This window comes from Phocoena sinus, chromosome 1 (genome assembly GCF_008692025.1).
Source record: "Phocoena sinus isolate mPhoSin1 chromosome 1, mPhoSin1.pri, whole genome shotgun sequence".
NCBI lineage: Eukaryota > Metazoa > Chordata > Mammalia > Artiodactyla > Phocoenidae > Phocoena > Phocoena sinus.
In genome coordinates, this window is record NC_045763.1 from 140,159,106 (window position 1) to 140,171,692 (window position 12,587).

Sequence of the window (12,587 nt, forward strand, 5' to 3'; positions counted from 1 at the left end):
AGGTGAGAGCAGATATTTTCTTATGGAGTGTCTGAGAAGCCACCAGGCGAATCTGTGTAGAAGGTCTAATGAACTGTGTTGGAATAAGGCCAGGTCTGGCTGGGGACAAAACATTACCCTCGGTTGGTCTTTCTCCCCATTCCTCCCAGTGTCTGTAGTTCAGAAGTTGGTTAAGGTGGTGACGGTAGCTTGGGGAGGACATTCCGGCCTTGCCTAACCACACAGCCTACGCTGAGCCATAGAAGTGGGTTTGGACTGTTTCCTCCTCTGCCTGAAAAGAAGCTGACCCTAACAGAAACTTTTGCTTATGGACCCTGTCTCCTTTGTGGCTTGGTGGCAACTAAGACTTTGGTCCACCACTGAGATGATTCAGAGAAGAGATCCTCTGTTAGAGTTACTCTATTTCTGCCACCGTCTGGGGGCTGCTGGACTTAGCTGCCTGAGTTGACGTAGGTTTTGCTCTGTTGGGCTTGGGTAATGGCTCTCAAACGACTACTACCAACCTCAGAAATGGTGATCAGGAGATAATTGAACTTACAGAGTGCTTTTCTTTTGTAAATTCATTCATTCTGCAGATGGATTTTGTCATCGTGTTTCAAAATCTGCAGGCAGTACATAGGCTGGGTGGCTCCACGCCAGTTAGTTGAGGCTTAGTGAAGGGGTCGGTTCATCCTGGTCACACAACAAGTCTTCAGGGAGACCAGTGCTGAAGTTAGTAGGTCATGCCATCTCCCTTTCTTTTTCTGTTACTGTTGGTTTGATTGTAACAGTAACAGAATGATTTCATAGGAGTGACTGTTTTATTATAAAAGTACAGTTTCTTTCACAAAATTTTATTGCATTTTTTTTTTTAGTCCAGGTTTTCTCTGTGTAATTAACTGCACTCTGGATTCTTTCTATAACACGTCCATGGGGTCTCACTGTTATCTGGTGCTATTGAAGAAGTGAATCCATCTTAAAATGAAGGAGGGAGAATGGGGTGTCAGACTGTCCTGGGTCTATAGAAAGGCCAGCAGAGGCTGTCATAGCAGCATGGTCTTCGGTTACTTAATCTTTCTGAGCCTGAATTTCCTTAGGCTCTTTAAGACAATAGGGAGGAATGGAAGGTCTTTCTAGCTGGCTTTTGGTGACGATTAAATGAGAAAAATACATGTAAAAAAAGGTATCAGGCCCATGGCAAATTCTCAATACATGGTGCAACTAATCCAATGTTTTTTGACTGTACTGACTCAGTCTCATGGGTTGGCTTCTGTGGGGAAATAACTGGTTACCAGCTTACCAAGCAGGAAGTACTGGATACTTCATAGAATCGTAAGAAGTAAGAACAAGAAAAGATCTTATTCATTCATTCTGCAAATATTTATTGAAGACCTACTACATACTAGGCTCATGAGATACATCACTGAACAACACAGGCAAATCCCTGCCCTCAAGGAGTGTTTACTCCAGCTGGGGGAAACACAATAAATAAGAAACAGTAAATAAGTCAATTGTGTCATTTGTTGGAAAGTGATGTACCATGGAAAAAAGAAAAAAAAATAGAGCTTAAAGGCCATGTGATTTTATAATTATTTATTTTTGGCTGCATTGGGTCTTCGTTGCTGCACATGGGCTTTCTCTAGTTGCGGCGAGCGGGGGCTACTATTCGTTGCGGTGCGCGGGCTTCTCACTGGGGTGGCTTCTCTTGTTGCGGAGCATGGGCTCTAGGTGCACGGGCTTCGATAGTTGTGGCACGCGGGCTCAGTAGCTGTGGCTCGAGGTCTCTAGAGCGCAGGCTCAGTAGTTGTGGTGCACGGGCTTAGTTGCTTCGTGGCATGTGGGATCTTCCCGGACCAGGGCTTGAACCTTGTCCCTTGCATTGGCAGGTGGATTCTTAACCACTATGCCACCAGGGAAGACCAGCCATGTGATTTTAAATGAATCTAATTGGAAGGGATACATTTAATCAAATATCTGAAGGTGACAGGGTTAGCCATGCAGATATTTGGGGGAAGAGCATTCCAGGTGGCAGGGGTGTGGACAGCCAGTGCAGAGAGAGACCAGTGTGGAGTAGGTAGCAAAGGGAAGGGCAGGAGGTGAGGGCACAGGGGCCAGAATATGTAGTGGCCTGGAGGCCAATGGTAGGGCTTTGGTTTTACTCTGATAGGGAAGGTGAAGGGAGAGTTTTGAGGACAGGACTGACAGTATCTGACTTAGGTTTAATGGGATCACTCTGGCTGCTGCTCAGAGACCAGTGGAGATGAAAAGCATAGATCTTGGGGGTCATTAACCCCTTCATGTTAGAATAGAATTTGGATTCAACCTTTGAATCTGGGTCTGCTGCTGCACTGCCACGGGTGTCAGAGATCCCCAAGGGAAGGAAATCTTCCAAATATCCTGTTACTGCCTGAGAACCAGGCTTTAGGCTGTGCAAAATGGGGAGAAAAATGCTGATTCCATTGTTTTACTAACAATATCTTTGGGAGATAGAAAGCTGAGGCATTTTTGTAGCCTGAAATTACTTTTGGGGTATTTGTCCACAGAGCTTTGGGTTTATAGATTGGATACTTCAAATAAGAGATGAGATTTCATTAGGTTGGCTGTGACATTTTATTAGACTTAAATTCTTTAGTTCTGGTTAGCTGTGAAGTTAGCTGTCAAGAAGTTGGGGTACCAAAATACTTCAGTGGTGTTAAAAAGGGAGGTTTGTGATATCGTTTTTACCTAAAGACAGCAAGCATTGCTGAGGTATCTAATTTTAGACTGTTAGGAGGAAAAAATAACTTAGTTTGGTAGACTTGCCTTCCTGTTAGGCCTTTTTATTTTTAACCTTGGTCAATATTCCATCCCCCCCAGTCTTTCTCCTTTGGAGAGCCCTCAATATGTCTTATTTTGCATCAAAATGTACTTTTATCCTCCTTTTTGCTTAAACTGAAGTTGTTAAAAATAAGCTAATGCCTTAAAAAAAAAACCAAACCCAAAGCAAAAAAAAAAAAATTCTTCAATTTTAATTTTCTAAGTATTTTTAAGCCCATGATTTTTTTTTAAATGAGAACTGTAATAAATAGAGATTAATCAATGCTGAGAGGCCAAGTTAATTCTTTGAAGGAGAGCTGATTATGTAATTTTGGATCTTCTTGAACTTTCTACTTCTTTTCTGTTATTTTGACTATATTGTGACCACAAATCTGCCTACTCCTATAATTAGACTGAAAGAGGGAAAAGAGATGAAATTCATATTTGTCCATTTCATCCATTAACTACACAGTTTCACCATTTTTGTTGCACTTTCCCTCTGACCTGCTGTTATACTTTGGTTTGATTGCATTCTTGAGGTGTTTGATCAAAAGTTGGCCATGAGGGGCTTCCCTGGTGGCGCAGTGGTTGGGAGTCCGCCTGCCGATGCGGGGGACGCGGGTTCGTGCCCCGGTCCGGGAGGATCCCACGTGCCGCGGAAGCGGCTGGGCCCGTGAGCCATGGCCGCTGGGCCTGCGCGTCCGGAGCCTGTGCTCCGCAGCGGGAGAGGCCACAGCGGTGAGAAAGTTGGCCATGAGAAAAATAAAATTCCTTCAGTCTTTAAAATAAAACAACATTTGACATAGGCTGTCATTAGGAAATTTTTATTATGCTTCTGATAATTTTTAATATAAAATTCCTTCCTGCTTTTTTCCACCCCAGCTTACAAGGAAGCCAAGAAAGCAAATGTGACAATTTCAGATAAATGTGTATTTGAGAGAAGTTTCTTTAGTTTCAAGTTCTCCTTGTCCATTTTTTAAACTATTTAGATGGAGTCACAGTTTTAAATAATAAATCACAGTTTACCTCCCCCATCAGTGAGATATTCATGATGAGTCAGGATGATTAGGGAATATTGTTTACAGTGGAGCTGTCTGCAGTTTGGGGGTAGTTTCTAAATTCAGCTCTGGAATGGTAATTAGGATAACAAATACCTCTGAACTGGAGCTGAGAACATTATCTGTGGGGCTTTATAAAGTACCTGCTCCATGAATGTGAGGCATTCTGGAAGCCTTGAAGATTTCTGTTTATATGCATACATGTGTGTGCATACTTGTGTAGATGAAAGTGTATAAATACAACCGCATACATAAGACTAACCCTGACCAGAGAAGTATCAACCAAGTGCATGTGAAGGAGATCAGGGACACATTCATCGAAGAAGTCTAATATGATGGCTTTGTTGGCTGATGGATAGGATTTCAGTGGGTCAAGGTTGTTGGAGAAGGACAGGCAGAGAAAAGAATGAGCAGTAGTGCAGCAATAAGGCATTGTGGAATGTTGGCTGTCCCCAAAGCTGATCGTACCCTTCCCTGCTCTTATCCCTTCATTTGCCTTTCAAAGCCCAGCTCAAGCATCACCTTGTCTTAGGTGCATTCTGGAGGAAGGCTTTGTGTGAAATGGATATGAGTACTGGCATCAGACATTTACGTGCAATGCTCTTGGTCAGTTATGTAATAATAAGTGAAATTTATGTAACGCTATATACCAGGAGGCATTTTTAGTGCCTTGCATAGGTTTAGTCTTTGAACACTACAGCATCCCTCTGAGATAGGAACTACTATTCTTCCCATTTTACAGATGGGGGAGCTAAGGGGCAAAAAGCGTGAGTAACTTGCTGAAGGGCACACAGCTAGAAAGTAACAGTACTGAGGGTAGAACAATGGCACTTGGACACCAGAAACTATTGTCTCAACGCTAAATGCACTGTAACCTTGCTGGGCCACAGCTTATTTATTTGTAAAGCCTTGTGATACGATTTTCAGCACCCTTGTTTAGCATGCAGTGGGTGTTTGTTAATTGGAAATCATTGCTATAATTAGTATTTCCTGTCTTCCCAATTTGATTGAAATGTTTTTCTTTTTGTACATACCTCTCATAGCATTATTGCACTGCGCCGTAATTGTTGATTTGTCTGTCACACATTGAACTGTAAGCTTCTTGAGGGCAGGACCTCTACCTAGAGAACCTGTCCCCTAATGGCTCAGTAAATGCTTGTTGAATGAGTAAGTGGATAACATGTTTGGGCTGTCATGGATGGTCTTGCTGCCCAGAAAGCAGCACTGTAGAGTGGTTCCTATCCAGGAATTTAGGGCGTGCAGTACCAGGTTTGAATCTAGCCCCTGCCATCTATTTGCTTTGTGTCTTGTGCAAATTATTTATCTTCCCTTCAGTCTCCACTTCCCTGTTTATTTAATGGGGCCAATAGAATTGTTATAAAGATCCAGGGAAGATATTGCATATCTTGAATTTAACAGAATTCCTGGTTTCAGATAAATAATTCCTATTTTACTATTATTGAATAACTGCTGAAAGGCAGGTTCTGTGCTATTTGTTGGAGTACAGAGGTAAAGATTCCTCTTCCACACAGGAGCTTCACAGCCTCATAGAAGAGAACGGTCACCAAATGCATTATAGTTGTGTGCAATAGTATACAACAATGACACGCTTCAGATAAACTGTGGGGGAAAGGTGAAGAGTGGTCATTTTCTTGACGGAGGATATATCCAAGTTGGGTTTTGAAAAATGAGTAGAAGTCCTTAAGGCAAAGTCAAACGAAGCCCTCAGATATCAGGATTGTGGACCTAATTGAATAAGCAATGGGGAGCCAGTAAATTTTTTGAGTAGGAGGGTGACATCAACAGAACTGTCTTTTAGGAAGATGAATCTGACAAAAATATGTAGGATGAGTTAGTGGGGAGAAAAGTGAGGAAGTAAATATCACATAGCCCTTCCGTGGAACCTCCTACACGGGATAGAAATCTATTCTGTAGCACCCCTTACAGATAGATGGTCATCCAGCTCTGCTGGAACACACCCAGCAAGGGGAAGTTCACTACCTCTTAAGGCAGCTCCTTCTTTCCTTCTTTCCTCTTTCATCCCCTCCTTCCTTCCGTTCCTCCCATCCATCCACCCACCTATTCACTCATCTACCCACCCATCCACTCACCCACCTACCCTCCCATCTACCCATCCATCCACCCTTTCTTAAGGGTTTCCTTTGTGCCTCTTACTGGGCTAGGTGACGAGAGTGCAAGGTGAATGCAATATTGTTCTGCCGTTGAGGATCTCCAGTCTTGAATGATCACATGTCCATTACTGAATAATCACATGTCCATTATTGAATACTTTTTATTGTTGGAAAGTTCCTTTCTCCTTAGCCTAAGCCAAAAGCTGCTTGCTTTTGAGCCTCTCTCCTACTGGTCGTACTTTTCTCATTATTTCTTCTAAAACACACTAAGTGTGCTCTTCTTTTTATTATTTTAAAAACTATCATGCAGCTTCTTCTCTCTTCTTTTGGAAAATCTACTTCCTTTAAAAGGTCCTCGTAAGGCAGGATTTATAAAATTTAAGGACTTTTGCACATGAATGGGACTTTAGAAGTCAATTAGAATTTATATCTTAAACTTCATCATTTTACAGGTAAGATCTGAGTCACAGGTTAAGTTGTGACTTGCCTAAGATCACAGAGCTAGGTAGTGGCTAAACTGGGACAAGAACTCAGGCTTTAGGTGTCCATACTTGCAACGGTAGTGCCCTCTCAAACCTTCTCTGCTGATAACCCTTCCCAAACATTCTATAAATTTTCACTATCTCTCACAGAATGTGGAACCAGAAGTTGAGTGAGGTGTCTCAAATGTGTTCCGACCTTGGGAGAGAGCTGTAATGAGAGTTAATAAAGGCCAACATTAACAGAATGTGCCAGGCTTCGTGCCAGCCTCATTACCTGCATTTTCCCATTCAGTCTCCCAATAATCCTTACAGGATGGGTTTAGTACTCCAATTTGAAGACGGGGGAACTGCACTTAAGAGGGAAGTAATTTCCACTCCATGGCCATACAGCTCGTAAGTGCAAGCGCTGGAAATCAAAGTGAGGGCTCTCTGACTTCATGGTCATAGAAGGGCCATTATTAAATAATTTCTTAATGATATATGTATCTTAAAGAAGCTTTCATTGGCTGAAGCGTAGTATTTGTGAGCATGTGTTGAGCTTGTGGTCACCTTGCATTTCTGAAATTTTATAAAAATTTATTGTGGTCTTTATTTTTCTTTCTATTAAAGGTCGCACTGTTGGTTTTATCTGGTCTCATTGGTTAAGAGTGGAACAAGGCTCATGCATGGGGCCGGAACACTGGGCTGTGACTGCTGGCTCTATCCCATATGGTTGGGTCAGTGGAGCGTCAGTATTCTCAGATGTCAATCACAACCAGTCCTACTGACCTCGGTGTGGATGTGAGATCAAATTAGACAGTATATGTGGAAGGGCATTGTAAACCGCAAGTTCATGCTAATCCTGATTTTTTAGAACGTGGATTGGGGCCTGCCTTGCCCCTGGGCTCTAGCAAACTTGCTCCTCTCTGTTCTTGCAGGTTTTTCCTGCTCCCAGGAATACCTCCCTCCCTGCCCTCCTCCAACCCCTCAAAATGTTACTCAGCCCTGAAGGCCAAAGTGAAAAGTAAATTTTGGGAAAAAACTTCCCTTACTTCCCTGCCAGAATTAACTTTTTATTGCCAGTGTGTGTTCATACAACTTTGTTTTTCTTTTTCCTTTCTTTTTTTTTTTTTCCCGGCCACACTGTGTGGCATGTGAGAATCTTAGTTCCCTGACCAGGGATCGAACCTGTGCCCCCTGCAGTGGAAGCGTGGAGTCTTAACCGCTGGACCACCAGGGAAGTCCCCATACAACTTCGTTTATAGCATCATTATAGCCTTCATCTCAGTTGGCCTTGTATTAATATTTGTTTTGCTCAGATATCCCTACTAGCCTCCTGAGAGCTCCTTGAGAATGGAGACCTTATAGTTTTCATCTTTATGAACCTTCTCTTTCCCTGAGCCTACAAGAGAGTCAAATAGTAGTTCATAGCCATTCCTCCTAGATTTATGTACTAGCAGCTTTGCTAGTTTCCCTTCTGACCTTATTCCCATCAAGATAAAGATGTTGGAAGGGATGGATGGAGTGGAGCTAAGGAGATATTGTGGCCCTGTGTGATGAAGATCTTCCTTCAAGTTGTTGCCCAAGCGTGAATGAACTCTTGGGTTCTTGTTATATAATGGTGACTCCTCAGAACAGTGCTCTTGTCAATTGGTCTGTCCTTTCAAAACTGGCCAGGATTACTGCAGGAGCCTCCTAGCTGGTCTCCTTCCAACTTTCCCCTCCAGTTTATTCTACACACACAGCCAGAGTGGTCTTTTAAAAAAGCCTGTCTGATCATGTTGCTCCCCTGCTGTAAGCCCTTCAGTGACATGCCTCTTTGCTCTCTGGGCAGGAATCTTCAATGGGACCTGCCTGCCCCTCATGCTTGGCCCTGTCTCCTTACTGGGGTGCACTCTTCCTCATTCCAGCCCCACAGGCCTTTTTTTCAGTTCTCTGAAAGCACCCTGCATCTTCCTACTTTGGGGATTTTATGGGGGATAGAGGGAAAGGGCTCTTTTTTTCTTCTAGAAATGTTCCTCCCCTTATCTTTTAATTTGCTAGTTCCTATCTTGATTCTTAGCTTAAATGTCATTCCTCAGAGAAGTGCACCCTCACGAAGCATCTGGTACTTTCCCTTAGTAACTCTGATAATTATTTGTATAATTATTTGCTTTATGCCTATCCCTCCCACAAGACTCTTAAGTTCCCTGAGGGCAGGGACCTTGTGTGTCTTGTTAAGCAAGGCACACTGGGTACTTAGCACAATGCCTGACACACTGCAGGCGCTCAATAGATCATGGCTCTGTAAACAGAAGTACGAATTCATTCATTGGACTGATACTTCTCCAGATTCTCCCGTGTGCAGGGGCCTTGGATCCATCAACTCACAGACCACTTAGGGGTTTCAACCAGGTAAACAAGCCCCAGGAAGATGTCACCTTTGCTCACAGAGTGAGTGTACAGACCTCTGAGAGTGGAGAGGGTGGGGTTTCCAGGTCTGCTGTGGGGCTGGCGAAGGTGTCTTGAGAAGGTTATGTTTGAGCTGAATCCAGTCCATATTTTGCCATTTTCAACTCCAGGTATCAGACTGCCACGTAGCTTGCCTAAATCTTGACACCTTAAGTGGACCAGACCTTTCCTGCTCACCAAGAACTCTGTCAAACACCGTATATAAAGTTAACTTGACGTGATACTCTTAGTGAATTATTAGTGTGTAGTGTTTGCAAAAATCTGCTAAAACTCCTTTATGGCTTGGACAGGAATCTTTCTATGGTTTAGTTTCCTGGATCTGCCCTATTTGAAAAAAAACAAAACAAAACTCTATCTCCTTTCCTTAGTCTTTGGGGATCCCCAAAATATTTCTCTAGAGAGGCTCTGAGGTCAGGATCTTCTATGTGTCCTGGATTGCTTTTTTTTTTTTTTTTTTAAAGTTATTTGGCCTTTCACTTCTCACCAGCAGGCCCAGGGAGTTAGTTGGGGGAAAGGAACCCTGGAGTGGAGTCTGAAGGCAGGAATACTCTTCAGTTGGGCCATCTTGAACAAGTTATTTAACCTTTCTTGGCTTTGGCTTCCCATCTTTTAAATGGGGGGCGGGGGTTGAAATGAATGAACTTGGTGTCTCCCTCTGGCTCCTGGCGTTCGGAAGCTTTCCTTTCTAATACAGTGATCCTCCAATTCCCAAATAGTAGGTGCAATAGCTCTGCCTTCAGTTTGGGAAGTGTGCATCTTACCTCTTCTATCTTTCCCATCGTCTTTGCTTGGAAAAATCTCTTTGGTTGTCTTTCTTTTCTTCTCCCCGCCTCCCCCCAGACTTCGCATATTTTGGGCATGGCCATCCTAACATTTTTACAGGTTTGAATCATTCTTGGGCAATGACCCTTTGTCCACTTGACTCCAGGACTGGAGCAATCAATGATGTATCTAAAACAGGACCAGGTTTTCCAAGTTTACATCCTGGCTCGGCGTGTGGCCTCTGGCAAGGTACTTAGCCTCCTCTAGGTCCCAGTTTCCTAGGCTGTACAGTGAAGATGACCATAGGTCCCACCCACTTCAGCGGGTGTTGCGAGGTGTCACTACCCTCTCTGAACACAGTACTTTACACGTGGGGAGCACTCCTTAAGAGCCATTTTTAATATTTGTGCCTCTTTTTGTGCTTCAACCATTAGAACTTTTCCCAGCAAACTTACACTGAATTCTTTAGCTGTCCCGTATGGCACCTCGCTGTAGAAGACTGTGTAAAACTCTACAGGTAAACAGATTTGCTGCATGAAGCAGCATTTAAAATCAGGGCATTTCTGCAGCGAGCAGCTTTGAGGAGGAAGAGGATAGGAGGCAAGGAGGGACCAGGAGAAATGATTCTTTTTCCAAACGTTGTGGGACCTGCTCTACGTGCTCTACCAGGTAATTGACATTAGAATAGCTTCAGATGGGAGGGAGGAAGGAACATGGACAGGGCTGGTCATACGTCACAGTGTATCATAATTCATAATATGTACCCATATCTTATATTAAATATCCTTTATATTTAACTGTGTGAGCATTTGATTGTTGCCTTAAAGTAATATTTTGTAGACATTTAAGCAAACATTTGCTAATTTTGGTAGTTCTAATTTCCTTTTGTGTTCTGGAGTCAGTGTTTTTCCCCCTCGTTGCAGATGTTTCTGTAGTTCGGTGAGAGCCTGTGGGCCACTACCTGTGCTTGTGGTGGATAAGGTGGTCCTAGAGAGGGCAGGCAGCTGGCTCTGAGCAGACACTGGACTGAGATCAGGTTGCCTTCCTGAAAACCCACATGCAGGGAGTGATGACATCTTTGCACCATTATTGGGGGAATTACAAAGGGATTCGGTTAGGAAGATGGACTTGGGGCAGGAGCTGTGGTCATCCTGCCTTCTTCCATCACCCTGCCCTCAGGCTTCCCTACGCGTTGCTTTTCCCCACCTCACTCTCTCTCCCAACCAACACACATTTGGTCTCAGTGACTCAAGACCGTATACACCATCACACATTCATTCATCAGACATTCACTGAGTGCCCACCAAGTGCCAAACTCTGGGATTACACAGATGAATTCAATACCCATCCTGTCCTCAAAGAGTTCACGGTCCAGTTCTCCTCTGCTTATATCACCAGTTGTGAAAAGGGCCCTTAATAAGTTGCTGACACTGGGAAAATAAATAAATTCTGGGAGTGGAGAGGCACCGGAATCTTCTTGGCTCTCCTGTGGTTAAATATGGTGCCCACATCACTCTCCTCACTCCCACGTTGGTAATTGGTTGTAGGAAAGTTCTTTGCACTTGGGAATGACATAATTTTTTTCTTTAAAAAAAACAAAAAAAAGGAATCTGTGCAAGTCTCCAATTCTAAAATTCTGCAATTGTATGATTCTAACTTAAATTAGGAAAGCAGGCAGACAGTTTCTGAACGTGTTGCCATGGATGTTGTGTTGAGATGTCTGCTTAGTCACATTTGGTGCCATCTGGCATGAAAGAGTGACTGGATTTTGGTCTGAGGGCAACTCAAGGTACTTAGAGGGATCTGCTGTCCTTCTAATATTCAGTTGAAATGTCCTAGCACCTTAGCAGACCACCTGCCAGATAAAATACAGTATATTAAAAAATATGAATAATTTTTTTAGTGTAAGTATATCACATGTGGAATACTTTGGGACGTACTTATACTAAAAAATGATCTGTTGTTTATCTGAAATGCAAATTTAACTGGTGATTTTTTTTTTTTTTTCTCCCGGCCTAAATCTGGCAGCCCTGGCAGCATCCACCTATAATCTGTGATCTTGGGAACATTTCGATACAGGTAATACTGCACAAAAGTATCTATCAGATAGTAAGAAAGTTTTCAGTCAGTCAGGTCTGCCTGATGTTCCACTGAACGTTCTGCACTCTGAGTCCCTCCTCACATTTTACTGTTTGTGGAGCTTTGATTAATGTTTCTCTTTCCTGCACTACTAATGAAGTGACAAACAACCATTCTAATAAAATCCTTAAAATGTCCATAAATGTAATTTATATTTCAATTAGTCAGTTACTTACATTTTGAAAAATGGGCTTCTCTTGACTAAATAATATTTGGTGAAATTTCAATGTACAGTAATTTATGAGTACTTCTGGGCTTTGTTTTTCTTATCTGATAAAATAGCTCTGGAATTTACGTGAGGTCGGGACCTTTTAATTCAAGCACACTCCAGGAGCTATATCCCCAAATACCAGATTTTTCTACAGTTCATCTTTGGTTCTCATTAGCCTTGGAGTATTTATAACTATACCCATTCATCATCCTTTCTTTTGAGATCTGGTGCCTCTGCAAGGAAGAAGGAAATTTACAGCTCTACATTCTTGCAAAATTTATAGGCTTTTGGTGAGTTAAGATATTTGGTGAAGATAAATGGAGAACATGAGAGTTTTGCAAAATCCTTAAGATTATTAGGAACTCTTCTGCTTTGCTTTTCCTGATTTTAGTGAAGGAAAAGAGAATATGGAATAATGAATTTGCTGGTTTTCATTATTGTATTTGATATCAAAAGAAAAGTTTCAGAATATATATATATATATATATATTGTTTTTAAACCTTAATTCAGTCATGGAATTTTGGCACTAAAGTTCAGGATCAGTGGTATCCAAGTCAGACCCAAGAGGCACATGCTTTTGTTCTGTCAAGTTTGTAG

At 42.5% G+C, this 12,587-nt stretch overlaps 1 protein-coding gene across 7 annotated transcripts in view; it reads left to right on the forward strand.

Moving 5' to 3' along the window:
* C1H1orf21 (chromosome 1 C1orf21 homolog) overlaps positions 1-12,587 on the forward strand; it is a 265,201-nt gene that overhangs the window by 25,514 nt on the left and 227,100 nt on the right. For 2 of the 7 annotated variants that reach the window (XM_032631778.1, XM_032631760.1), the window contains exon 2: positions 11,668-11,718. The exons of the other annotated variants lie outside the window; for them this stretch is intronic. The gene's annotated coding sequence lies outside the window, so the exon portion shown is untranslated. The remainder of the gene's footprint in view (positions 1-11,667; positions 11,719-12,587) is intronic. 7 annotated transcript variants of the gene reach the window in all.